The sequence below is a fragment of the Phascolarctos cinereus genome, unplaced genomic scaffold (assembly GCF_003287225.1).
Source record: "Phascolarctos cinereus isolate Bilbo 61053 unplaced genomic scaffold, phaCin_HiC Scaffold_7;HRSCAF=346, whole genome shotgun sequence".
NCBI classification, from domain to species: Eukaryota; Metazoa; Chordata; class Mammalia; order Diprotodontia; family Phascolarctidae; genus Phascolarctos; species Phascolarctos cinereus.
Window position 1 is genome coordinate 62907799 of NW_027556180.1, and position 6028 is coordinate 62913826.

Genomic DNA, 6028 nt, shown 5'->3' on the forward strand with positions numbered 1-6028 from the left:
TGACAGTTTTTACAAAGTTTGAAAAATGGCTAGAGCAATGTGTATAGCACAATGATGGTTATACTAAATTTTAAAAAGAAACAAATCAATATTTTAAAATTTTGAATAATTAACATTTTACATATTTTGGAAAGGCTTTTAGGACATCCTGTATATCTAGCCCTAGTTTCTTTCCTGAGCTCCAGTCCTACCCCTGTTGGACATTTAGAAATGGATGTCTCATAGGCATCTCAGACTCAACATACTCCCTCCAAAATTCATCCCCCCCCCAAACCACTTTTTTCTAAGCTTCACTATTAATACCAATGGCATCACCATCATCCCATTCACCCAAATTCCCAACTTTGGTGTCATCCTCACTTCCTCACTCTCAGTCACCCAATGCATCTAATCAGTTGACTAATCTTGTCTTTTCTACTTTCACATCTCATATAATTCTCCCCTCCAGTCACACAGCTATCATCTCATCACTTCTTACCTGGCCTACACAATAATCTACTGATTAGATTCTTTCCCTCAAGTCTTTTTCTACTCCAATCCACTCCCCATTCACCTGTCAAAATAAAATTTTAAAAGCATATATCTGACTGTATCATCCCTTCCCACTCAGTATAGTCCAGTTGTTCTTTATTAACTCTAGAATCAAATATAGACTCTTTATTTTGACATTTAAACTTCTTTATGACCTGGTCCTTTCCTACCTTTCTGGTTTTCTTGTGCTTTATTTCCCTCAATATACCTTATGCTATAGCCTAATGAGCCTAGTTGAAGTTCTCCCAACAGCACATGCCATCTCCCATCTCCCATTCATTTATACGTGTCTGGAATGCTCTCTCTCATCAGCTTCCCTTCTTAGAATCCCTGGCTCCCTTCAAAGCTCACATCAAGTACCACTTTCTGTAGGAGGCCCTTCCTAGTTCTCCCCCCTCTCCCCACCCCTAACTTGCTAATGCAACCCTCTAAGGTTATTTTCCATCTATTTGGCATGTACCATATATGTACACATTTATATTGTCTCTCCCATTAGAATATAAGCTCCTGGAAGGCAGGAATTTTTTTTCCTTTTCCTTGTATCCCTAGTACTTAGCAGGGTGCCTACAACATAAGGAGTGTTTAATAAATGTGTATTGGTAGATTATTCAATCTTCTCAATCAATAGATATTTCATAGTAATGATGGTAATGATAGCTGAAATTTATGTAGTGCTTTAAAGTTGGCCAAAAACTTTACATATATTATCTTATTTGCACAATCACTTTTAGGAAGGGGTCCAAGAAGTCCTTAAACCAGAAAAGATCTAGGACTACTGATACAGAATGCTGAATGTCTCAGAAGAATAGTTTCATATCAGTCAGATTTTTAAAAGAGAGAATAAATAAAAAGATTATCATGTAAAATATTACTTCCTTTCTAATAGTCAGTTCCTTAAATATTTGTACATTGTATTTATTAATTTCATAAAATCATAAATTTGGAGCTAAAGTGGATTTTAGAGTCCATCTAGTCTAAGCCCTTCATTTTGCAGATGAGTAAACTGAGACCCAGAAAAGTTAAGTGATTTGGTCACACAGATGCAGGTAGTGACAGAGACAAGATATTAACCTAGTTCTATGGCTCAAATTTGAGCACCCTCTCCACTCAATCATGTTTCCTCTTCACCCCTGCATTACAAACAATTTTATGGGTAGTTTGTGCTAATTTCAGTTTATTGATGGGAAGTCCTAGTTATTCACACTCTCATCTGGGATCAGGGATGTAATGTGCTACTGTAGGGAAAGCTCCTGGCTCTGGAATCAGAGGATCTTTCTTTAACACCTATCTCTGAACCTTAATATCAGTGGAACCTTTTGCAAGTCACTTAATCTCCATGGGCCTCAATTTACTCATTTGTAAAATGAAGAATTTGAAATAGAGTACAGGTATCAAACACACTGGCATCATTGCCCCTATAATGCCCTGGAGTACAGCCAAACAAGATTAAAATGTAATTAGGACATATTTAACAAAATAAATACAAAATGCAATAGAACATAGATAATGTTAATATGTGGTTTTCTAAATCAATATATGGCCTGCAGGGATCCTTAGGTACAGCTTAGTAACCCTCATTTACATTTGAGTTTGATACCACGGGACGAGAGAACCTTGGAGGTCATCATTCTATATCAATGATTTTATGATCATACATCTTTTCTTAATGCTACCATTCCAGTAAAGGTCCTCATTAACATCCACAAGGACTTTTGCAAGATCTTCCCGATAACCAACTTCAGTCTCTTCTCCAATCCATCTTTCACCAGGATTATCAGAGATTGCATTCTCAAATCCACTGAGAGTGATTCCTCATTTTTTATCACATTTATTTCATTTGTAGGTCCTGTTTTTCTGTACTCTAAATCCTTTTTATAGACTTCTTGACAGCATCTTGGATGCTGTTGAGGCTACTGACTCCCGTGTCTGAATTTCTGAATCATACTTTCTATCTCTCTGTTATTGGTCTATGACAACTCCTGATCCCTATTCCCCCATCAGAATATAATTCCTGGTATGGTCCCTTAAATGACACTCCATCCTCTTCTAAGTGGTGCAGTTGAGGAGGGAGAGAGTTCTAGGGATGGCAGATAGAAAGTGTAAGTGAGTGGAGGAGGAAGGTGAAGGTACGGTTCCTGTGCGGGGAGCTGCATTTTCTCCAGCAGCCTCCTATGTCTACAATGCTTTCTCTCCTTACTTCTGCTTCCTGGCTTCCCTGGATTCCTCAATGTCTTACTTTCTGCAAGAACCCTTTCCTGATGTCCTTCAATGCTAGTGCCTTCCTTCTGAGACTACCCTCAATTTATCTGGCACATATCTTGTTCATGTATTGTGGTTTACATGTCATTGCCCCCATAAGATTATAAGCTCCTTGGGGGCAGGGACTGCTTCTGCCTTTCTTTGTATCCTCAGAACTTAGCACAGAGCCTGGCACATAATAGGTACTTAAGTGTTTGTTGAGTTGATTTATTAAATGCACAGCTGCCAGATTAATTTTTCTTTGCAGCAATCTGATCAAAGTCTTACAGGATTTAAAGTTGGAAAGGGTATCAAAAGTCATATAAGTTCAATAGCCTCATTTTACAGACAAGAAGCCATGGTACAAATAACCTGAGTGACAAGCCCAAGATCATACAGGTAGTAAACAGCAGAGACAGGATTTCAAACCAGGTCTTCTGACTTTAAATCCAGTGATCTTTCTATGACAGAGCAAGCTTATATCTCCCTAAGAGCCTAGCACAGTGTCCTCTACATAAAGGCATTTAATAAGACTTTGTTCAAATGAATTGATACTGAAACCCAGAAAAGATGTCTCAAGTAACATGGTGAATTATTAATAGGACCTTGAACTCAAGGCAAAATTTTATATTCTAGAATAGACAACACAGTCCCTCAAATGAAACAATACATTGACATTTACAGGAATATTTCACAGCCCTTTAGGAACTAAGATTTAAATTTATTTTGAGCACTTAATTCAATTCACATTTGCCAATAGTGGATTGGAAATTTCAGGATTTTATACATGTTTGCATAACCAGTTTGGTATCCCTGATTATTAAATTTCAGGAAAATAATTAAAAAAAAACCATTTCCCAGAAAGACAAGAGAGGCTTTTGAAAAGTGCTAATACATCTCTCAACAAAGAAAGGACACAATTGCTGTTGAGTCACCACTAGAAAAACTGGAACCAGAAAAAAGCTCAGGGAAATTAGGTCAAGAGATTCTCCTTTTCCAATTCCTTCCTTGTATCTATCAGCAGAAATACATAATGCACAGCTGGCCTCGGCCCCTCCCTAAAACCACTGTGGCTCTTAGGTTGACTTTCATTCTTCGTATTTTTACCAGGGATATGCAGGAAATTCCAATTGAATCAAGTAACCACAAAGAAAGCTGAAAGTAATTCTCTGATGAGGCCTTGCCAGGGAATTCTGGCAGTCAAATACTCCTGATGGAACTTGGTGAATTAGCAGAAAACTTATTACATACCCCAGATAGGGAGATCAGACTCAAGCTACTTTATTCCCTATGGTTTACAAAAGCTAGAGCCCAAAGCAAAGAGAAAATTACAGGCAGCATGGAAGAGAAAGTTCTCCTTTGAAATCATAGCCCCAGGATAGCATCTAAGTTTATCAAGATGTGGAAAGTAAAATGTGTGAGCAATGAAGAATAGTCATAGGATGTGGTAAGGAAGTACCTTCAGAGCAATTTCAAAGCCAAATACCATAACAGTTCTCTTTGCAAACCCTTTCTCCAGGCAAAAGGAATGAGGGGGCATCAGTAAACAATATGAAACCTTTGGCAGAAAGAGGACAGGGTGATCTTAGAAGCACACAGGAGCACATCAATGGCTTAGGGCCGGGGAAAGGTTTTTTCTCGTATCCTGTTCCCTATCTAACATCAACAACCCTTTAATAAATGGTGCAAAGGTTTATTTTCTCTATGTAGCTGTGTACAAATGCTATTTAACGTTGCCTTATTCTCTTGATTACTTTGTGTCTGAACAAAATATAGCAGTATAATTTGTCAGTGCAGGGATCAGGGATAAGGAAAGGAACATTACACACTTGGACAAATCACCTAACCTCTCAGAGTATCAATTTTCTCATCTATAAGATGGAAGTTACAATTCTTGCACTACTTACTTCAAAGGTTTGTTAGGAGAGAAGTCCTTTGCAAACCTTAAAGCTTCACATAAATGTAGATGATGATTATTGTAACCTCCCTATTGATACCCCTAAAGAGCTGATGTAAATTTCACTTATGTGGTTTATATTTAGAGGTGGGCAGTGAATGGAGGAAGGGGAAATGGCATATTAGAACACTTTTGAAGGTGAGGAGAAAGAAGCATAGATGGTGAGACAGAACTAACCTGCCTTGTCCCTCCAGCCCTTTACCTAAGCTAATATTTTAATAGATAAGCAAGTGCCCTTTTAGGGTGGAAGCAAAAACCAGTTGTGAATTGTGAATGCAGCAAGGAGAAACCAGCTCAGAAGTCACAAGAGTGTAGCAATTGAGGCCCATGACAGCATTGGAGCTATAGAGCTTCTGTGACAATCCAAATTAACTCCTAGATCAAGCAAATGACAATGTTTCTTTCAGTGACAGAGCAATCGTTCAGTTGTTTTTTTCAGTCGTGTCCAACTTTTCTTGACCCCATCTGGGGTTTTCTTGGGAAAGATACTGGAGTGCTTTGCAATTTCCTTCTGTAGTTCATTTTACAGATGAGGAAACTGAGGCAAACAGGGTTAAGTGACTTGCCCAAAGTCACACAACTAGCAAGTGTCTGAGGCTGATTTGAACTCAGGAAGATGAATCTTCCTCACTTCAGGCCTGGAACTCTATCCACTGTGCCATCTAGCTGCCCAATAGGACAATTAGAGCTCCCAAAGTCCTGGCAATACTCAGTTCTTCTTGATCCTACTGAATGAGGATGCTACTTTAGAAGATTAAAGTTTCTGGTTATGTAAAAAGGTTAAGAATTAATTCTAACCCACTAATAATTTTGTTCTATTATTTATTTTTATTATTACATCATATACAATGATATCATTATTTATTTTTGCCTTATTAATCTTATTAAATGTTTATTCTAACCATACGTATGAGGGTTGAGTAATTGGAAACAACAAACTATTCAAAGGGAAGGAAGGGGTGGCCAGATAGGGAGATAGAAGTGATGGATTGATGAACATAAATAAACTGAGATGATGTAAATTGTTTGGAGACACAATGCAAAGGTTGCAGCCAGTGAGTGGATGATAGCCTACACATATCTGATGGCTTTAGAGGACCAGGCAGTTGGTTGTACACACCCAAAGTATCTCTGCGGAGGTGTAAAAATGTAATCTAGCAGTTGTTATTGTTGTTAACTTCATTAACAAGGATTATTTTTTAACTTTATTAACAATGGTTATTGTTAACCTTATCAAGAGTTTTTACCTAAACTTGGTCAGGTAAGATGTAGAAACTGACAATTGATAAAACATGGTGTCCT